This window comes from Anas platyrhynchos, chromosome 12 (genome assembly GCF_047663525.1).
Source record: "Anas platyrhynchos isolate ZD024472 breed Pekin duck chromosome 12, IASCAAS_PekinDuck_T2T, whole genome shotgun sequence".
Classification (NCBI taxonomy): domain Eukaryota; kingdom Metazoa; phylum Chordata; class Aves; order Anseriformes; family Anatidae; genus Anas; species Anas platyrhynchos.
Window position 1 is genome coordinate 10748775 of NC_092598.1, and position 23233 is coordinate 10772007.

General features: G+C 44.5%; 2 long non-coding RNA genes across 6 annotated transcripts in view; one reads left to right on the plus strand and one right to left on the minus strand.

Moving 5' to 3' along the window:
• Positions 1-11930, plus strand: part of LOC106017234 (uncharacterized) — a 60297-nt gene extending 48367 nt beyond the window's left edge. For 2 of the 3 annotated variants that reach the window (XR_011812332.1, XR_005268770.2), the window contains exon 9: positions 4384-4521. This is a non-coding gene — a long non-coding RNA (uncharacterized lncRNA). Of the gene's footprint in view, positions 1-4383; positions 4522-11033 lie in introns of those variants that run through there. The other variant, XR_011812333.1, reaches the window with a different exon arrangement.
• LOC106017236 (uncharacterized) overlaps positions 1736-23233 on the minus strand; it is a 187893-nt gene continuing 166395 nt past the window's right edge. For all 3 annotated transcript variants that reach the window (XR_011812337.1, XR_011812338.1, XR_011812336.1), the window contains exons 3-5: positions 15259-15502; positions 12589-12700; positions 1736-6774 (exon numbers count right to left, since the gene is read on the minus strand). This is a non-coding gene — a long non-coding RNA (uncharacterized lncRNA). The remainder of the gene's footprint in view (positions 6775-12588; positions 12701-15258; positions 15503-23233) is intronic.

The following is a 23233-nucleotide window of genomic DNA, read 5'->3' on the forward strand; positions in this document are numbered from 1 at the left end:
CCTCTTGTTACATTCTGAAGCTATATTTAAGTTTCAAAATTTGAGTTATTTGCTATATAAGCCATTGTAAAAATGAGTATCATTGTAGTGATATATAACAAAGGTATCTCTTCCCAGTGAAGCAGTGTTGAGTCATTATATATTACCACCAAAGGAACAAACTAAGTTTTAACAACAATAGTTGGCAGTATTTCTATTAAATGGCATTAGCCAATAATTTCTAAAAAATGCCTGTTAATTACAGCATTCAACCCTTGCAGACAGTTCTATTTTACATGAGTGCAATCCAGTTTCCAGCCATCAGCTGAAGACCGTAGACTTTCGTTGTAGCTGAACAAGACCATATATTACCAGATTCCTTTCTGGGGTACATTTATTGTCACCATTTTGTTTTGTTTTTGTTTTTTTATTATTTTTGGTTTTGATTGGTTGGTTGTTTGGTTTTAATCCTGACACTGCCAAGTACCATTCAAAAGAGACAGTTTACTCACCGCTACCTCCAGGCAGCTCATCTGGCTGGTAAGCGACCTGCCGGCTCAGGTCCAGGGCAGCTGCTTAGCTCAAACACAGTGCTCTGCTGCTGCGGCTGGGCTGTCGGGGCAGCCAGCCTGGCTCCAGAGCCCAGGTGACCTGCTGTCCTCACAGCAGCCCTAACACCAGCAGCAAACTGCACGTCCAGAGGCACAGTGCTTGCACAGTGCCACGTCGCACTGTGGCAGCCAGCCTGGGCTGAGGACTGCTGGTGGAGCCGGGGTGGGCTGAGGAGCAGGAGCTGCCTGCTAACTGGGGCATCCTGCCCGTTCTGCCCGGGCATCTGGGCCATATTGTGCGTCCCTGGAATGCTGAACCCCCTTGGCATGTTTGGCAAGAGGGCTGGCACAGGGTGTGCTGCCATGGCCATCTGCTGCTGACCCTCAGCTGCTCACAGGAGGTATCTGCTGGGTTCCCAGCACATCTGGTAGTTGTCGTGTCATGCCACGAAGTGTTACCTTCTAGCTACACAAATGCATCCTAGAAGGCACAGAGAAGGAGCAGATATGGATAAATCTCATAGGCAACTGTAATAGCGGCAGGAAAAAAGTGATATTTGTTTTGTACTTATCACTTCGACTAGCTGTAATTATTATTGCTATTGTTAGTGCTTCTATTTGCAATATTACCTGAGGCTGCTCAGCCAGCACTGGGCTCCATTGTATTCAGCACAAATGCATCCAGACCCCTCCAAAAAGCTTCCAGATCAGAATGCAAGTGACGTATGATGGCAGAGAGGAGGGATAAAACCAAATGGATACAATTAGCCTAGGCACAACTTAGTCATTCTCTTCTTGGTATAATTATGAAATGGACAAAGGTAGCGCCAAATAACCTCAAATGCCCTTCTGGCCATAATTAATTATATTGCATAATAATAGTGTCAGTTTAAACATTGTTTAAAACCGATGCTTTGCTCAAAATTACTGTACAGCCACACTTACATCTTGCACAACAGACTAATACATAGCAGTGTCTTGACTTCCATTTTCTATTTCATTGTGTCCTCAGTGCATAGGAAAAGCTCTTGACCAAAGAGGAGTCAGTGGTACAGTGGTAAATAAAAGTGGGTAGATTCATCTGTCTGTGGTATAGAAGAAGCAGGTAAATACTCGAAGTGCCCAGAGTAGAAGTGGGTACAAAGGGAGTGCCCTTTGCCTGCATTTACCCTTGACTACACCACTTAGAAGAGTTGCATAATTGATACAATTGAACCACATCAGTCCTTTATTTATAGAACATAATGAAATGGTTTTCAACATCCTGGATCACGCTACATGGGTGATTGCCATATATGCATCCAAGGAGAATAAATAAAAACATTTCCCTAAGGTATTCTGTCTCTTCACCTTCTCTAGTTGCATCCAGGACTTAATTTTGAGAGATGTTCTGTAACTAGTGCAGCACGTAATCCTGTGCTGCTATTGCACACACTGTGTCCAGAGAAGAGCTGCAGTGATGCTGCCCCATAACATTGGAGGTTCACATTTCCCATGTAGTACATCAAGTGTTGTCATAGATCAGGGAAGCTTAGAGTGCACACATAGCTATACATACTGCAAACTGTTTAGCACAGACCCCCACATTGTACTGAAGTTACTCCTTTTTTTCAAACTTCATTAGCTTGTATTTGACATAAATCTAGCTTGCCTAGAAAGCAGACAGACTCAAGCTCATGTATATATATATATATATATATATATATATATATATATATATATAAAGCTGTGGCATATGATAGTTGCTTTCAGTGATGGAAATGGAAGTGAGTCATGAAGCAGTCCCCTGATAAACACAAATGGCATAGATAATCTGAGCCCACTGTTTGAGCCGCAGGCTCCTGCACCAGCTTGTGCTTGTGATGATCGCAGAATCATAGAATCATTAAGGTTGGAAAAGACCTTCAAGATCATCTGGTCCAACCATCACCCTACTGCCAATGTCACCCACTAAACCATGTCTCTCATTACTGCACCTTGCACTGTGATCATCATCATCTAAGGACAAGTGTGGTCTACAACAGAAGCATGAGCATCAGGTAGAACTAAGAAAAGATTACTATAAAAATTACAAAAAATAAAACACTGCCATTATTTTTTTTTTTTCCTGTCATTGGAAAAATATGGATAATTCAGAAGTATTTCTCTTGCTGGCTGTTTTGTCCATCTTTACATGATGTTCTACTATTCCTATTGCATCATTTGAACTTGGCCTTTACTTATGATGCTACATTGTTTTATGTATACACTTTATAATTAGAACTACTAATTGCAAGCTTGCTTGTTGCCTTTAGTTGATTTTCCAGGGCATTACTTGCAAAAAGATCACAATTACTCAGTTCTTTTCAATTGCTCAGTGAGTATTTTCATACATAGAAACCAGGACTAGGTATTAAACTTACTGTATTTCTAAGCTTTAGACTGTGCCCACCTGATGTGCAGAAATGATCTGCATCAAAAATTTAATATTTTCTGAGGTGTATAAGTTCTCTTCTCATAAGCTTTTATTTTTTTTTTTCTGAATAAAATTAAAAACCAAATCCAATCAGACATACTGAGGGAGTTCTGTACTAGCTGTTACATTAAATTTTAATTGTTTGTGGTTTTTTTTTTTTTTTTACATGTATAACTCTAGCCCAGACATATTGTCGTATTCTTGATATGTTTGGGAAAAACAGCACACAAAAAATATCCATATAGTTTAATCATTCTGCAAGAAAGAGCTAGTCATTTCTATATGCATGCTGCAAACCTAAATACAATGGTCCCATTTTATCATTTGTTATTTCAACTTTGCTGATGATTCAGTGGTGTTATTCCAGTGCAAAAAAACTGGAGTAACACAGCAGTGAATCAGGCTCATTGGCTCTGCATCTCTCTATCTAAAATGAGGATCCACCTACAGGTAAAATACTATCATATTGCAAGTATCTCACAGACTGCAATCTGTTCTGGCATGTCAGATCTTCATCAGAAAAAGATTGCATAGGTTCAAAATTAAAGCACATGCTGAATGCTGTTTTAGTCAATGGGAATACTCGTGAACAAGATGAGCTGGTTTTGGCTTTTCTAATGACAAATCACTCCAATGAAAAATATCAGAGCATATGGTTACTTTTTTTCTTTTTTTTAATTGCCCATGTTTTCATTACCTGTGGCTGCCACGGATGGAGATAGCAGCACCTCCACCGCTTTCCCAAGCGGGCTGCAAGTTGTAGGGCCAGCTCCCTGCTGGGGACAGGGCATGCAGGCCAGAGGAGTTGCTGGGTGTGCAGTGAGCTCAGTGATGCGCTGACAGCAAGACGCAGTGACTCTCTCTTGTCACCACACTCTGATGCTGGTGACAGCTCCAAGGAGACACCTCCAAGTGTGTTCTTGCAGCAGTGGGAGTTACATGAGACACTACAGCTATTTTATTGGCAGCCACGAGCTCAGCTTCATTGCATTTTGGTAAAACCTCAATGGCAAATAATGCTAGAAAGTGCATATAAGTGAAATCAGCATATTTTTTCAGTATGAGTATTTCATGATTTATTAAACAGTCTCTACTCAAACTGCCAAATAACTTCCCCCTTCCCTTCCGTCATTCCAAGTTTGTTTCTTTCCAAAGGCAGTCTTAAAGGGCATCCCACAGAAATCTGCATTCAGTCATGCCTGCAGATGTAGCTCTCTCCCACTTGCACAAACACACATTTAGCTCTCGTGCACCTTGTGATTGAGCTGATTAATAAATAGATCCCAGGTATATGATGATCCTGATACACTTGGCAGGAAACAGCCAAACGCCTGTTGGGTTGAGCAACAGCCATCAGAGGACCTGAGCAATTAACTGAGTGTATTGATCTGTTTCAAGGTGGGAGGAATTACCAAGGTGAGCTGCCTGTGGCACACTGAGGGCTAGGAGAAGGGCTCTACTGTGCACCCAAGGATTGCACTGGGAACACAACTGGAAAAGCTCTTCTGTTTCCACCACATGGCAACAGCATCACCTTGGGTAGTTGCTGCAAGCACCCTGCGAGGCCTTGGACCCATGGCTTTGCCCAGCATGGCTCAGATCTCCACACCTGACCTGCTCACAGCACGAGTGGTGTCGTGTCACACACGCTGCAGTCTTCAGGGTGACATCAACACTGAGACATCACCGCTGGGCTTTGCTGGATTAGCACAAGCTTTTTCACCCCGTTAAAGGCTTTGTCTTTTGGTCTTCAACCTGTAATCAACCCAGGTGTTAGCAGGTGAAAGTTGGCACTGTCTGCTGGCATTCAGCTGGAAGGAGCTGATGGCATCAGGGTGCAGTGACAACTGAGTGACACCATAAGAAGAGCGGCAAGTTGTTGGCAATCCCAGCAGAGAGGGAAGGGGGGGCCATGACCTGCCACTCCCCTGCTGAAGACACAGCCTTGGTGGCAAGGTTTGGCTGCAGCAGATGGGAGATAAGCAGTGTGTGTAATTGCACTGCACAGCTTTCAGGAGCAGAGTGAAGGCTTCACTCTGCAGTGACACCCAGCCTCTACCAGCACAGATCAGTTGTCATTGTCAAAGAGACTTCAGGTGAACCCAGGAAAAGTGAAACATTGTGAGAAAAAATGAAGAATGAACCAGAAAGAACCTTACACTAACACTAATGCGAACACTGCTCTATTAAGAATTGTCAGACTAGTTTTTATCTTGTAGCAGAGAGATTGTTTTTGAGAACATATGCAGAGTGAAATGAATTCATAAACCTCTGTACCAGGTGCAATCATTAGTCAGTAAATGAATTACACATAATTATCTGCTTTGTATTTAATTCACTTGGCTTCCAGTTTCTTACTCTTCATACAGTGAAACTCTCTATCTCTCTCACACAAACACACTCTCCATGGGCAAGGAGGTTTTGGAGGGCTGCCATCATCCTGACTCATGAATCAGACTCCATGATTTGAATGATATTTATCTAAGCCTGCAAACAAAGAAGATGGCTATGTGTCCAATGAGAGAATAATTATTGTTATTATGTTTATAGAGCAACAAAGTCGGGAGTTAGGACCCCGGGGGAAAGGCGGCAGGAAGGGCGAGCTGGGCAGAGGCAGGAGGCTGTAGGCAGTGTTTCAGTGCAGGCATGTGCCAGGGCCCTTGCAGGGTTCCCTGCCTGTGAGTCACCTCTGCCAGGAATCACCCAGCGGCCAAGGCGGGTGGCGAGGTGATGCCTGCCTCAGCAGGGACGCTCGCTGGGAGCCGCAGGACCACCTCGCCGAGACACCAGGACAACGCAGGGCCTGAGAGGGCTTTGCCAGTGGCTGGAAGAGTTGGGGGTGGCTCAGAGCATCCTTGCCAGCTCTGCCACTGCAAGGCTGAGGACTGAGGATGGGGATGTGCCGGTCTGCGGTAAGTCAACCCCAGCCATGCGGGGTAGCAAAGCTGAGCAGCAGCCTCCTACTTGCAGTAAATGTTGTGTATTGTTTTCTTTGCAGAAGCCATCTGTACACTTATATCCACAACTGCTTTATTTTAACTTAACTAGAAAGAAAGGGAAAAAAATCCATAAGGGAAAAAGCCTCCTTTGCATGTAACACAGCTGCTGCCACAGCAGGTTGCTTAGAAATAGAAATGTCTCTTGGCATGGCATTTGGGCTCACCTTGCTCCGTGACCTCAGTGCACCGTTGGACAGAGGAGCCCTGCTCCACCGCCCGGGAGAGCTCTGGACACTGTGACAGTGGCAGTTCCTTGCGTGACCCAGGCTTGCTGCTGCCAGGTCAGTGCTCAGTGTGCTTACAGAGGGCAGTGACAGAGGAGACTTTACCTGTTAGGGCAATCTGTAGTAGGCAGTGAGCTTGGGAGAACCAGCAGTTTGAACACCATATTTCTAAAATGCACCTGCCACTCTAAATCGTCATCCTGCCTGGGACCTGTTAGAGCCTTCTGAATTTAGAGGGCACCCCATGCCACGCCAGGAAGGGGACCTCAGATGGCTGATGTGTGGCTGTTTCCAAGGCACACACCTGCACAAGGCTCAGGCAGGTTTCTTGCTGGGCTCCTGGAGACAGGCCAGGTCTCACCTGTGTTCACAGCCAACTCCTGCTGCATCTGTACAGCACAACAACAACTGGTAGCTTTCCTTCATCTTGGCACCACCAAGCAACAGCCCTGGTCATCACAGCCACTGATCTGTCTGGAGATCTCAGAGAAGAATGCCAGCCTCTGGAAATGGTTTGGCTTGTGGTTCAAGGACACAGCCAACCAATGTAAAGGCAAACAGCACTCCTGTTGAGAGAATCAGAGCAAGCGTTAACAACACACAGCCAGGGAGGCAGCAGGACAAACAGTTGAAATTACCTGTCAAATAACAATGAATTTAGAAGAAATCCTACATGAGGAATAAACCGTCCTGGTATTGGTCTACCAAGATCAGTGTGAAACACTTCCAAATTTAGCCTTTGTTATTGGAAGGGTGGCAAAACCAATAGCCTACCTAATAATCGATGCTTCAAAAATACCACTAAAAATAGAAAATAAATTGATGTTACTTCCAGTCAGCCCACTTTTAGAAACAAGTTTTATCTTGCTAGATGTTTTAACTGATGAATAAATCTATATCGCAGGAAGAAACATGGAAAGGCTTTGACTAAGGAATTATTGCCAATGGAATGATATGAAATTATACTTTGGATCACAAAGCATTCCTCTTGGGATGTGTATTGCAAGTGCTGGCTTTTATAAACTGTAGTAAATCTTCCTTACTTAATTCCCTCTTCAGAGTAACTTACATTTTCTGGAGAAGGTTGATAGAAAACATCTATGTGCCAACGTTAACAGCCCAGAGAAAACAAACAAAAAAAATCTTTTACATGAGAGCAATCAAAAATATTGCTGAGACAATACTGGCCACAACAGGAGAAAATGTGTTTTTACAGGCTTTTGGTAAAGTCTGGGAGTCCTGGACCAGGGCTGTCCTGATCCCACAAAACTGGTGCATAGCCTTGAGAAAGCCAGCCCAGCTCTCGGTGCTGCAGTCTGCCTCGCTGCAGCAGCGATGTGGCACTGTCTGCCTCCCCAGTGGCCTGGGAAAACAAGAGGACATCGCACTGGTTACCCAGACTCATGGCACTTCTGGGGCTGTATTTACCACTGAGGACTGCTGATTCTCTTGAAGATCATTTTTTAGAATGGAAAAGAACCTCCTGGAGGGACAGTCCTCTCACCCTCCAAATAAACAATCAGTTGGCCTAATAAAAATATTACTGGTCCCCACACGTTTGGTCTACAAGGCATTTTTAAGATCCTTGGATAGAGGAGATGAACAAAACAGTATATCAGGTGGGTAGAGAAATAGCTGAGCACAAGACTTCTTAAATAATATTGCATGCTGAGCAGTTCCTGCATCTCCTGCTCCCCCCTCAGTAATCCATATAGGCTTTATTATTAGAGGGAGAAAAGACAGTGCCCACACTCACACGACAAGGGCTCTGCTGTTTACAGTCCCAGAGAAATAATGCCATGAACTATGGGACCAACGAGAATGCCATAAATACTTCTCGCTGAGCTGGCTGACAGAAAACAGTCAGAAGTACAGAGCTATAAATTGCTGCTTCATTATAAATCACTGCATTTGGCACACCTGTTGCAGCACACCTTGGGGCTGTTGCTGGACATAACGTGCCTTTATTTATTTATTTATTTTAATGTTGCAACACAGATGGCAGCTGGCTTTGTACATGTGAGCATGGTCATATTGTCACATGCACCACAAGACCACAGAGCAGTCATACTCTTCACTGTCAAACCCAAGGAGGTTTCTGAAAAATGTGGTTCTGCAGTTGCCTGGTCTGACTGAGCACACATGGCAAGGCTCAGGCGCTGCGTAACACGGCTGTGCAGCCGGCACCCATCCAAACATCGCAGAGCGTGGGCAAAGCAAGTTCAGGGCTGTCTGCACCTGTCTGGAGAGATGTATTTTTTCAGCACAGTATGTGGACTTAGAACCAGGTCCTTTTCCAGTGTGAAGTCCGTCACAAGGCAGTGATCTTGGCACAAGATCAGTAAGGAAAAAAATATTTCAAATTTTGAGAGAGGAATTTTTCACAATTTACAAAAGGTTTGATGTTAACAAAGTTATAAATTGAAGTCAGTGACACAGGAGTGCAGGTTCAGCAGGAGAGTTTTGAGATAAGACTTACAGTCGCTGGACTTTTTGAGTTACACCAGTGAAGCTAGACTAGTATTTTATGGGATGATTAATAGTCTGTGCTTGCTGGGCTTTTACTAGTTTTTGGTAAAGATACTCAAGCAATATAGAATAGGAATATTGTTTACCAGCCCTGGGAAGATGTAACATGGCCCCTGCTGGGCCATGTTCTTCTGCGCTTTGGACGACTCAGAAGGGGACAGGGAGAAGGAGGAGGAAGAACCACATCCTCCTCTAGATCACAAATCACGTTTGTTTGTACCTGAAGGACCATAAATTGATCTGTTTGCAGAGTACTGGCATGTAGCCTGGGAACTTCCATTAAAAGATGTTGCTCCACTGCACTGCACCTCTCAGTGTCAGAAGTGGCATCTTCAGCATGCAAAGAAAAGCTTTAAGACCATGCCTGTGGTAAAGAGAAAACACCCTGATGGATCTGACAGCAGAGTTCACCAGTGCTTTCCCATGGGACACCAAGATATTTTCTCCCTTGACATTGCAGCACGCTCTGGCTCGCAGCTTTTATTATTGCATTTTGTCCTGTTGCACCAGCCTTGCTATGGCATGAATATATGAATTTGTATTTTGGGGATGTAATCTAGCACTGACCTACTGCGGTTCTTCACACACACGTAACGAATCCTCTGGAGCCGGGGAGAATTTGGCTCTCCAAGCTAATGGCAGGACAGGTCATGTCCTTTATGTCCCGGGCACAGGAGATCTGCCTGCATGCCCACAGTCCCAGACCTTCCCAGCCTCATTCTGTCTGCTGCGACGGAGGAGTCATAACCTGGGCTCCCACGAGCAGCTTTGTGGTGTGACCGGGCTCTGTGAGGCCATGGCAATGAGTCCTCCAGCACAGCTAATGGTCACGGCTGTGAAATACAACCTTTTCTGAAGAACCCACTCCTGCCCATGCTTTCTGCCACCCCGTGCCAAAGTAATGAACTAACCTCATTTACAATTGTTTTGCTTGACATATGGGTCCCAGATAATGAGAAAGAGCTAAAAGAAGGTCGGTTTAACTCAATATGGGGAAGTCCCTACTGCACTGGGTGTGGGTATATACTGGTGAGCTTGGCTCTACAAGAGGGAAAAGGACAAAGGGACAGCCAAAGAGAGGAGAAAAGCTGAGCTGGGAGGGAGGGGCAGAGGAAGATTTTGTGTGCGCCTGGGAAGGAAACAATGGGACAAGGGGAAGGAATTAAAAGAACCACATCCTTCTCTGCATCACACCCCTGCAGTTTAAGTTACTCCCTCATGCTGGACCAACCCATAGCGCCTAACATTGCTCCCCTGTGACTGCTGTGGTGAAGCTCTGTCCCATCAGATGTGTCTTGACCAGGCACCATGAGGCCAGCAATGCTCTTAGCATGGCAGATAAAACTTCCCTCCTTTATGATGACATTTTGACATGTCCCACTACTCTCTCTAGCCTATCCCAAGCCCCTGCACCTAAGCTCAAGTGCCACAATTTGGAACATAAGCCAAAACACGTTCCTCCCTCCCCTCCATCTCTGATCAAGCCAACCCTGAGCCCAGCTCCCTCCAAAGCTCTCTGCAGAGCTTCCAGTCAGGACATCTTTACAACCCACCCACCCCACTTCCCTGCAACTCCTCCTGGGGAAACGGTCTGTGAGGAAGGGAAAAACGCAGGACAGAATTTCCTTGCACCTTCTTGTGCCTATTGTCTTCTCCTCTCAGCTCAACTCCCCGCTTATGGATGGCTAATTAATGCCAATATTGATGTCTTTTTCCATTATTCCAATATTCCATAATGTACTCATACCATTTATAATATTCACCCTTCTGCACTCTTTGAAGATTCAAAGCATTTGCAACCATTTAGTGCTTATTTTTCCGCAAGGCAGTGCAAGATAAGTGGGGATGTCAGCACTAGCAGCCCCCCCTAGCAGGTGGACCAGTCAGTACAGAGGGATACGGATTACCAGTAGCACCGTCAGCATTTGCCGTCCCGTATGAGGTCTTCTGTTCCAAGCAACAGAACAGAAATAGGTCTCCTCAATTTACCATTCCCTTCAATTAACAAATGTCTGAAAGTGCCCAGCACTGAGTCAGCTTAGAATGGTTTGGGCTGGAAGGGACTTTTAAAGCTCATCTTGTCCAACCCCCCTGCCATGGGCAGGGACACCAGACCAGGTTGCTCAAAGCCCCACACATAAATTTAGATATGTAATGTATATATACCTATATGCAATAATATATATTATATACATATACATCTCCACGTAAGACAATCAGGTTTGATTTTGCTTCAATAAGCCTTTGAATCTTGTTGAAGTATCCGTTAGAACATCTGAGGTTTCTTTTTTGGCAGGGGAACTACAAATGTCCAACTTCCCTGTCTCCAGAGACTGCAGAGGAACTTAACCCTCTCTCAGAGCACCCATGACCAGGAGCGCTGGATTGGCATTCACTTAGGAGAAGCGTAAATCAATCTGAACACCACCATCCTCTCAGCTCTTAAACTCCTATGGCTCTGAAGTCACACCTTAATAAATAGCACTACTACTTGGAGACCTTCTGTTGCTGAGAACAAGGCCAGTACGAGGGGACAGGTTACACACTTGGAAGCGTACAGAGTCCTTCAGGATTTATTTGTTCACTCCAGAGAGAAAGTGAGTCATGAGAAACCTTAAGGTGGAGCACTCAAAACAAGGAGTGTATAAATGATTAGCAAGGGAAGGTCAGCACTAGTCCTTCAAGTCTGAGCATGCCCCATTGTCGATGGTACATAAATAATACCAGCTGGATGTTTGTGGTTGTAGGAGAACAGCTATCACACTTCTAGTTTCTTACACGTCTCTGACTCATGTAATACAATCAATGAGGCTGATCTCAGTTTTCTTATAAAAAGATAGTTAAAGTTACAAGAATAAAGTGGTTGATAAATGGAACTCAATCAATAGACCCACTTTCAAGACAGAAATGCAGCTTGACGAAAGCCAAGTTTATTTTTTAAAATCAAACAAACTTTTTACTAGATGAAGATTCAAAGAGGGATGAGAAATGAACCTGAATTCCACTTGCCATAATGCAGCAGTGCAATAAATCATCCTGTCTGATAAAATCCGATTGCAGAATCTGTATTAACACACTTATGCAAATGAATGAAAAAACACTGCATGTTTTCTTCACAGGTTGAATTTAGTGTATTTGCAGAGAACAAAAAAATCAGTGAGCAGGAACAATTGGTCATTCACTCAGAGATATCCAACAAGATCACTGGGATCTTTTTTTTTTTTTTTCCTAAGACACAGTTCTATAATATAGATTTTACAGAAAATGCTCTGGGTAATATGTAAGTATGCTAAACACATTATCTCTAGATCCACTGATACTTGTGATATTGCATGATATGGCATCTAACTACTGAGTACAGCTGTTGAAAGGCTGTAGGTTCTGCTATTTTCACCAGTAGCAACTGTACTTTACTACAGGGGAATCCAAGCCACTTTTGTACTTTATTATCCAGCTGTGACTGCTCTCAAACATTTCTGACACAAAATCTCTCATGAAGGTACTGAGCACCTTTTCCAGGTGTACTAAGCTTTTCTTCAGATACTCCTTACTAAATTACTTCCCGAGAATTTAAGTTGGACAGGTGAACTGCAACATAGAGACTGGCCAAGTCCTGAATGGTGCAGAAAGCAGAAGCTTCTGTGGAGTGTGAAGGTATATAATCACATACCTTTATCTGGTCTTACATTAATACACACTTAAGTCATTTCACAGACATCTGTATCAGGTGTACAGCATCAGGTGAAAAAGCAATATTTTTCAGCTTATTTCTGTTTAGAAATTCAAAAGCACAATCCTACCACAACCCAGCAGTTAGAAGCAATGTCAGGAAAAGTTATATATTTACATACCACAGACAAGATGGTCATGAGTCTGCCCTTTCTCAGGGAGCTTCTCTTGCGCATTTTCTTTCATGCAGTCACTCAAAGACACTTTGAGCCCTATATCCAAGTAGATATCTGGCTGAAATAAAAAGAAGTCACATCTGAAACTGATGTGGCAAAGAGAAAAGAGACCGCAGAGATGCTAATTGTATTCATCGAACTGTGGGGAATGAGTTGGATGGGACACCCTGCACTGCTGGATGGAGAGGACCAGTTAGAGCAGGGTTGTGAGGAGCACAGAAGTGTGGTTCAGTGGCTCCTGTCCCAGCTGGAATAGGACAGGTGACAACCAGATGAAGCCCATACAAAACCTGAATGTTTGCTGGTGCTACCTGCCCCCCCTTGCTCTCAGGCAGTGAGTGGCAGGAAGGTGACTCTCCTGTCCTCTGCCTCTTGAGGCAGGAGGCAAGAAGGACATACGTAGTTCCTGGGTGTTCAGGTAAGGAGAATATTTGGGCTTGTTGTAATATGTGCATGCTTTCCAGTCTCAGTGCTATCTCCCTTACCAACATTTCCTTTGCAGTCACCACTTTCTGACTGGGGTAATTCTCAGCTCTTCTGGGGATACTCTAGTGCTGGTGATTTACTGAACTACAGAATTAAAATGTGATTTTGAATTTTAATGAGGTTTAGCATTGTTCAGAACTGTACAAAGTTCAGTTAAGTCAATTTGCATTTTTTTCTATCTATATACACGTATAGCTATGTGTATCTTGTCTAATAATGCATTTGTGGATGTGGCCCATACATTGCCTTAATTTGAGAATCTTAAAACACTTCTCAAATATTAACTATGGAATATAGAAACTTTATTCTGAACTGTTCTTAATCCTCAGGAGAGCTAACATGCAGGGAAGACATACCGTCTTCTGCACAGAAGGTGTATTGGGTAGGGACCCCAAAAATTCTGACATTGAACTAGCCAAGGAAAGAGATGGGTCTCTTGCTTTGGTAACTGAATGTCAACGCCTTGTTTGTCAGACAAGTTAAAATAACACTTGATCATGTCTGGTTTGCAGATTTATTTATCCTTTTGCTTTCTGATCAACAAAATAATAGAAAAAATATTTGAAAAAAATCATAAAAAGCTGTGTGCAAAATGCCAATCATTATACAAACAATAACGGGTGAAATTGTGAGATAGGATTTGCAATGTCTGAATATGTGGCAGAAGGAAGCTGTACCACTGGATGGCTGCAATATCATCTTCAAGTTGTAAGACCCCTTTCTAAGCCATTACAACAAAAGTTATATTCTGAGTTTGTCCTATCTTTATCCACCTTCTGCAATCATGTGGATATCCCCTTGTGCAGCAATACAGTTAGGGAAATGAGCTAAAGCCTAATTACTTTATTTAGATAGTTGAACCTCTGAAATGCATAAAGCCTAACTGGTCTTGTAAGTGCTGCATGTGGACTAGGCTCACATATGTGCATTGCATTTTTGCCTAGAATTGTGTTGTTCTTATGCATTTCTATGGGCACAGTGAGCGCTGATACGGGCATGCAGTTTACTTATGCAGAACTAAAGTAATGACGTGCAGTCTCTCGTCTTTTCTTCTTTGGGAGGTGCTGCAGATGGCTGCTGTTTTCAAAGCAATTGTTAGTGAAATTATGTCTGCATCCTTTTGTATGAAACAAAAGAATGAGACGACAAAATATGAGTTACAAACTAACAAAACAGAGGTTTGGCAGTTGCTTTAGATCACAGGAAAATGTCTCAATCCACATACATTTACATGAATAAATAACCAAATTAACTACATAAGCGGTGCTATGATTCTTTGTCAGTGTGATCCTCTGGATTATGCAAAGTATACGAATGTATGACAGCAGACAAGCATTTCAGAGAGGAGATAGGTAACTCACATTTCCTTGCAATGAACTATACTGAAAAAGGATGTTTAAGCCTGTAAGCTCAGAATTGCTGTGCCATCATCACACAAGCACATTACTGAGACATGGCTGACTGGAAGCACAAACTTATTCTCACAGAAATCCATAACAAAAAACATGTATTTATTCGTTTTAAAAGACATGAGGAATAACCCCCAAAGCTGACCAAGCTATTTCCTTCTGTCCCCTTTGTTATTTTCTAGTATCTCTGGGCCTGAGTCAAAACCACAGCTGTCCACCCAAGCTTTCCCACTGATTTCTGTGGGGCTTGGAAGGGGCCTGCGTGTTATCTGGCTTTGATGCTGACCTTAGCTTGTCATCTCATCTCCCAGGCTCCCAGGAAGACAGAAGAGCAGACCCCAAACAATGTGAGGGAAGACGTTGGGTAAAGTCTGCCTGGCACAGGTTTCAGTAATTGCCTTGAGATATAACTGATGGCGAGGCATGGATTCAAAATCCAAATGAAGGAGTGATGTCTCAGCATGATATCCCATGTGTCTGAAGAGCACCAAGCTCACTGGAGAGCAACAAGCTCACTACAGGGTGCTCCCATTATAGGGCACCCCCAAACCTCTGCATTGTAGAAGGAATAAAAACTGAAGGCTTTGGGCAGTTTCAATGATTTAATAATAATAAAAAATAGAATTGTGACTGAATTTGATGCTTGCCTACAGTTCTTGTCCTCTCAATTTTGCCAACATACATTACTGTTCCATTTTTTTCTAGGAAAATAGGGACATACCTGGAAGCTGTAGCTTTCTGCTAGGACCTGCAGCCTTTTGAGCAGCCGTCTACAAGTGACTCAGGCATAAATCTGCTGTCATCCAGAATGGCACAGAGAGCATCGCTATCATTCCCAGGCTTGCTAGCAGAACGTCTAAAAAACTAATGCCATGTGTTCATGTCCTGGCTCAGGACACATCCTTTAACCAGTGTTCTTTGTGGACCAACAACCTTCTGTTCTGTCACCCATGTTCCCTCCTAGCCTGTACAAAATATGTAAAGCACAAGAGAGAAAAAGTCAATGAATGCTCCATTTACTCAGTAAGGGCTTGCACATGAGATGGAATAACACGTGGCACCCACCCAGGATTACATCAAAACATCGCTCTGCTTAAACATGGTGGGTTTTGACTGAAGAAGTAAAATCAGGAACTAGTTAAAATTAGAGGAATAAGGTAGAGTTTAATAACCACAATAGACAGCTTCTGACCATGCAGTAGTGCAGAGGTTTACATAAACCCAGAAACTTTGCAGAAGCTGGCAAAGTGGCTGGCAAAAAACATGCAGGACACATCCAGTGCTATTTTCTAAGGTAGGCAAATGGGAGGGATGTTCGTTTCAGTAGGAAAATAGAAGTACTCCTTTATTCACTCCTTTATTCACACCTAGGGAGAAAATATCTACTGTTGACAATAACCCCAGCACACACAAGAAGCCTTCTCTCTGCCAGAACGTGCAAGCCTACAGACATGAAGTAAGGTTCTCCCATAATAGGACACCCTCAGACCTCTGTATTTTAGGAAGATCAACCACCCACTTTGTAGACAAGCTCTGCGTTCAGGATATCTCTGCTATTCCTGAAGATCTGTGGCTGCTTCTGGGAAAGAGTAGAATTTCAAAAAATCATATTTTAGGCTAGTGAATTATTATAGGTGATAATTTCCATCATTCTTTTTAAAGGGATGGTTCAGTGGCCCTTTGAGAATTTGAGTATATCTTGTTTTTGCTGTTTGGACTAGACAGACTGCAACCATGGATTTGAAAAATAAATAACTTGTTAATACCCTGCTGGCTTTAAAAAAGAAATTTTGGCATATGCATCTTCCCTTTGGGATTTTGACTTCTAAGATCTGAAACCCAAGTAGCAGGGGAGCCATCATTTGGCAGTAAGACAAAGTGTGGCACCGTGACATTTTCTGTTCAAGCAAATCCTTGCAAATGCACATTTTTTCTGAAGTGCAGGTAAAGGTTTAACACTGTTTAAACCTGTAGCTGGATGGACTAAGACTCTGAGAAATAAAGCCACTAGAAAATGGTATTTCACTCATGTGGCTCCATGAGTGAAATACCATTGCCGAAGAGAACCTGAGCATCACCACAGGCCAGGATTATGAACCTGAGGGCTCAGCTCCCTGTTGTAACGGCAGTATAAGTGTACTGGATGAGTTTTCAATTTAAAGAGCAATAAACCTTTTGCCAGTCAACCCCAAAATATACCTAACCACTGACTCCTTACCCCTGCATATTGATGACTAATCTGTTGTGCTTCTTATCCTCATCGTGTTCCTGTTTTCTCTGTTTTCTCTCTTGTTTTGTAAGCTCAGACCTGCTAAACAGTGCTATAGGACTTTTCCTCTCCAGTCTTGGTGCCATTTTGTACTACAGCACTCTAGTGCCACTTCATACTGTGACGAGAAATAACGCATCGACTGCAATGTATATTGCTCGTGTTCTTCTTCACTGCAACAATGAGTCATTATTCAGAGTATGTTTATGTAATATCATAAATACCAATCTCTGGTATTTATGCAGCATAGTATTTACTTGGGCAAGTTGCCACATGCACTAAAGAAGTAAACAAAGAGCCATTCTTTGGAGGGTTAAAAAAGTCTTAAAATGAATCCAATTTTCCTTCATAAGGCACTCCTTGTTATTTTACCTAAAGTGGCTCTTTAAGATATACAGTATGATAAAACACACAATTCCTGGGAGACGTAATTATGGTTCCTAAGAGACTGGTGAATAAACAATCAGGAAAAGAGTGTTTGTTTTCCCTAGGTTTTTCTTAACTATTAATGGAAGGCATTAAAAAAATGGGGAGGAATGTGTTGGGTCGATACATGGTAAGAAAATTCGAGGAGCACACTTCACTGAACACACAGGGTTTCTGCCTTAAAAGCAGTACTATTTTATTGGATTGCAAATAATCCTATTTTGCAAATGTATTTGCGGTGGGTGTAAATACCACAGTGGACTCTTTGTTTGTTATATTTAATGTACTGCGTACATCAATGGCATGGTGCATGTTCTAAAGTAAAGAGCTTGCCTTGTCTCACATTACCTTTAAGCATTAACACAAACAACTTCCTTCAAATCAAGGCAACAAAATCTTCTGCATTGAACGAAATGTTCTATCTGACACAAATTCCTCAGGAGTGGCGGGGGGGCCCGCCTGGTGCAGCGCTGAGCAAACGCCTTCCTAGCAAATCAGGGTCACTGCAGCCAACCCTATGTATACGTGGCCACTGGAAACCTACAAGATGGCTGAGGCAAAGCTGAATCAACAACTGAAGAAAACCTTTTTGCAACCTGCACGTATGAGGATGTAACTGAATCGGGGACAGTGTTTAATAGTATTGGTGCCCATAACGTCACCCAGTGGTCTATCACCTAAAAACAGAAGATCCCAAAGTCACTGACCACTTCTCTACATCAGTTCCCTGTCCTGTAAATTAGACTGATGAAACCAAGTTATTCTATTAGATGCTGTGAATTTTTAATTTGCTGTCATCTATAATATCTGAGCAAGTGATGGACTTCAGAGTACCCTCGTAGAAGCACAACTTCACACCGCAGGGCCCGAACAGGACCAGCACCTGCCACTGCGGGTTTTTACCCTCGTGAATATAACCATCAGATCTGATTAGTTTAGCAGAGACACATGGAGACTTCACATTTCTCCTGTGGCAAGTAGGTGTCAGAGCAATAGATCACACTGCTATAATTAATATTCATTTATGATCCACTCACTTCCTTTTTTAAAAAATACAGAAAATTCATGGTAAGGTCTTTTATTCCAGAAGATCTGAAGTAAATGTTGATGCCATTAGCAGGCTGAGGAGCACACAGCTCACGAGCTATGAGTTACTGCCTAAGTGATGGGAGATAAAATTTTGTCTCTTTTTCTCTATCCTTCATACACAGATTTGCAAAAATGGTTACAAGAGAAATGTATGCACAGGATGAATCTGGTCAAGCTAGTACTTGTTCTTGTCTTAAGGATTTATTAGAGAAGTGAATAAACATACTTGTTGTGGTAATTAACCCCATGTAAATCACAAATCCTGCCTTTATAGGGTTTTGTTTGTGCTGCTGTCATTAAGGGCTATTCAGTGTTTCCAAACTGAAGGCAGGCCCGAGGTAAAACCCCGTCAAGCAAAGGGGAAGACACGCAAAATGAGGGATAAAGGAGCCCCTGGCAGGGGGACCCCTTCAGGAAGCCATCCCCCTTGTCACTGGATCACTTCCTTGAGGGTCCAGAAAATGAAATACAACACCAATAACAACCATCAAGTCTGAGCATCTTCGGGCAGTCTCGGCTTGGTAACTACACTCTCGTCATCTAAAAAAAATAAAATAGATTTACCTCCAGCCTCTCAGTCCCCAGGCCCTGTTCGTGTGAGGCCCATTTCCCTTAGCCAGACAAACAGAGTTCAGGGTCTGGCCAGCCCAGAGCTGCCCCATTGTGTGTGGCACGTGTGTGGCTCAGGATACCACAAGCTGATGAAGAACAAACTGCTCATGCAGTGCTGGGCTAGCTGCTCCTCAGCCTCTGGATGGTCCCTTCCAGAGTCTGTAGCAATCTTTTCATTGATTTCAACAGGCATTGGGTCAGGTTTAATACTCCCAGACAAGACACCTGAACAAATGCAGAGTGGTAGTGTTATCTGATCTTCTCCTTTGGTTTGCTGGGCTGATCCTGCCTTGTTTCTTCCAGCAGTTAACACCATGAGTAAAGGAAGCCCCTCTCTAGTAGGAAACGCCTTCCCTCCTGTAACAATCCCCCCAAATGAAATAGCAGCAGTGCGATGCCTTTGAAGAAAATCTGAACCAATGCTATAATGCTGAGTGGATACTTCAGTTCAGCAGGTTGCTAGACCTCTTGCTGACATCTGCTCTATAGAGCATGCAAACGATTAAGGTTCGGTAAGAGCAACAAGGAATGAGATGTTTCTGTACACACACTTCTGATCACTTCGGTAAGGAGTGGTCGATCAAAGATGCCTTTCAGTTCAGGCCACTTCTTTCTAGAGGAAGTTTAATCAATGAATAATCTGGAGCCACCCAGTTAGGAGCCTGCTGGAGAACTGGAAATATAGTTGGTTTTTCATAGGTCAATACTGCTTGTGAGACAACTACACTTTTCCTCTTGTGCTATGAACCCATCCTGTCTTCTGGCTACACTGGTGAAAAAATGATCACCCAACAAAGACAGCACAACACAGCAAAATTGAAAACACATTTAGCAATTTGCATACCTTGCATGCCATAGAACACCCCCAAATCCTGGTGGAAATGTGCATAATGTGCCAGACATCTTGAACCCAGGAACTCCCCTCCCCATAATCCCTCGGGACCGAAAAGTTTCTGATTGTACTCCAGCTTCCCCATAAAAGCTTCATTGTTACTGCAGCCCAGCCTTTACCAGGAGTCATGGCATTGGGCCACAGCCTCCAGGGACACTCTCAAGCTGCACAAAACAAGTTTTTCCAAACAGTTTAAGTATTTCCCAGCCCAGACTCTCACATTCTAGTTGTTTGTGCAGGGACAGTAACCCACCAAGCCCTGCCTAAAATACTGGTTGTTTAAACTCCACAGAGACGTTTTTTACTAACATTCCTTACTGCTGTAACCTCTTGACCATTTTAAACTACTATTAACGGGCAGACTCCATAGGCCTAATGTCAAGGAGTCATCCCTGCTGCAAAAAAGCAGCAGGCAGACAATAGATACATAATTACTGCTTCCTTGGGACCACTAGTTCAGCTAGAAATCTCTTGGTTCAACCGTACTTGGGAGCAGTCCTTGAGATAGACATAGTGCCAGCTCAACAGCTCTTAGTCGCGATCCTGCTGTCTGATGAAAGGGAGAGAAGGGGCCAGGTGAGAGCTGAAGGGCCCAAGGGGCAGTGCCGTGGTCCAGGGGCACTGGGGGAGCTGTACCTGTTGGAGGGGCCCGGTCCACACAAGGGGCAGCAGCACCAGCGGCCGGCTCAGCGCTCAGCTCCTGTGCTCGGTGCCCAGAGCACCCGGGGCAGGTCTCCGAGGAGGGCAGGTGGCCCAGTGCCCATGCACAGATTTCACCCTCTCAATGATAAGCAAGGAAGTGCTGCAGAGGGAAAAGGCCATTGGAAAATCACTTCTTGTAATTAGGTTTCTTCCATGGGAGCAGGGGGGATCCTGGTATTTGTGCCAAGGGTGCAGGCAGGCTGGGTGCAGGAATGTGATGGCAGCAGGGAGAAGCTGGGGAAAGAGGAATGGCACTGGGACACTTGGCAGCTGCCATGATTGCCTCTGAAGATGTCTCTCATGCACTGCTCGTTTGCAAGGGGCTGCTGCATGAGAGTGGCACAGGCTCCCCGGCTCCTGCCAGCCTCTTCCACGTGCATTACATGAGCACCCAAAGACCATGATCTGGCTTGCAGGGAAGGGCTGGCAGCCTGAAACACACTGCCTTTGGGGATTTGCTGAGAGCGGCCATTTTCCATAGGGACAGCAGCAGCCTATCCTGGCCCCACAGGAGCCACCAAGCTGCACATCTCCTCCCTGCAGGGCAACAGCTCCCCAGCCCCACTTAAACCGGCACCAGACCCTGGGTATCCCACACCTTCCCCTCTATCCTAGGCCTAATCGAGCTAATCAGGGCAGTCCTTTGCTAAATTAGTACTAATTAATGAAACGCTAATTAAAAAAAGGGCTGACTGTAATTCACAGCTGCTGCTCGTCATGGACTCCTCTCTCAGCACTCAGGAGGCACTGGTGTCTCTGCCTTGCACCGAGGAGGTTAGAACAAATCAAAGGCATGGGCACAAACCACTGGGATGCTCCAGCCACACTGCCTGAGCTGCACGGGGCCCTTCAGAAGGTGGCTTTTAGGTGGCTTGCTCTGCAAAGGCGATAAAGTAAACAGAACTGGAGCTAGAGAGGAATTTCTGGAGTGCTCAGCACTGGGCCTGGCCTGTGCCAGGAGCCCAGGCTGCCCTTAATGAGCTGCTGCAGGCTGGTGAGTGCCAAGTGGGCAAAGCCTTTTTGCAGGTGTCTAAACACACACTGCAGTCTGAGGGGGGGGGGAAAAAAAGGCTTTAAAATGTGCTCGTGAATTCAGTCAGGGGTGCTTGTGCCTAAGGGCCCTCAGTCCATCAACACTTTATCCCCTTGGACATCGAGTGGCTTTGGGCAGGGCTGAGGACGGTGTGGGCGCCAGCTGCCCTCCCTGCACACTGCCAGGCTTTCCACTTCGTGGCAGTGTCCTCTCCAACGAGGCAGCCTCAGCAAGCAAGCATGTAGCACGGCATCACCTAATGCCTCGGTAAGGCCCTTTGGCTCAGTTTGGTCTAATTTGCTAACACACACACCATAATTACAGGGCTTGTGTTTAGGCATATCTCAAGAGTTCCTCGTACATGTAATAGGAGAGGCTAATTCATCTGGAGCCCAGCAGGGAATAAAAGCCCTATGCCATCCAGGGCCAACCCATATAGAGGCCATCACACAGGTGAGAAGAACCTTGAAAGCCACGGGAGATCTGTTGCAGATCAAAATTGACGTCTGGCAGGGTTCTGCTTTTGCACCTTACACTTGCTTCCCAGCACCCCTTTTGGGTGCCTGCTGACAAGTTGGAGGCAGGGACAGAGGCAAGCTCCCTCACAAGGGTGCCCAATGCCACTCCAGCCCCCCTGTTCCTTGCTTGCCCCATCTAGGGACACCTTGGCAAGCTTGAAGGCCCCAGCCTGGAACAGATGGGCTCAGCTGCCAGGCCAGAGGGTGCTCTGGGGAGACAGTCACCAGTCTGCCCATGGGTGCACGATGCAAGGAAGGAGACCCGGCTGCTTACTCAAGGCTTTTTGCCAGCATAACTACGTTGCTTAGAGGTGCACTACCTTTCTTTTTCCTGATCAGGGTAACTATGTCCGCAAAAATCTAAATAGAGACCAAGCCCAGGTGTGGGAGTTGATCCTTTGCCTTGTGCGTGCCCAATGGCAACATCTTGTGTTGTCTAATAAGCTCTATCTTGCATCTCTCAGCGCACAGGTTGAGCCTTGGAAATGCTTCTTGGGTGTCATACAAACCCCTAGCCAGGTAATGCAGAGTGGGCAGCTTCTGCAGGATCTTTGTTCTCCCTGAATGACATCTGCTGCAGTTCTGCACTGAAACTGTCCTTGCTCCAGACTCAGCGCCGCTCTGCTTTTAAACACTGATCATCAGAGCTGGTTTACATGCTTTGAGATGCCAGCAAACCAACAAAGAACAGCTGACACAATTCACTGATGGAAAAAGCAGTGCGTGGCATTTTTTTTGGCCTAGAAATGTATCTCACAGTAATGAAACATTCTGGTAGAACTGCTGTGAGCCTGTTCTCCGGACAGACCTGCACCTGATGGAGCAGGACTGTGCACTGTGCAATTACAAGTTAGCAGGCTCTGGGGGTAACTGAGAGTCTGTGCAAGGCCCCAAGGGCTCAGCACCCAGGGGGCTTGTATTTCAGCAATCACTGTAATGGATCCTTTTTGCAATACAGTGAATTTCTGGTCTTGAAGTGGAACTGTTGTGTGAGGGCACAAAGCAATGGTCCCAGCTCTGTGAGCAGCTAGTCTTTGGGGAAATGGGAGGATGGCAGTGTCACCAGCAGGGTTGGTGCCTCTTTCTGGATGCTTTTATAGAGTTTCTGACAGTTGCTTAAGACATTAAATGTATACGTGTCTCAAGAGAGACTTT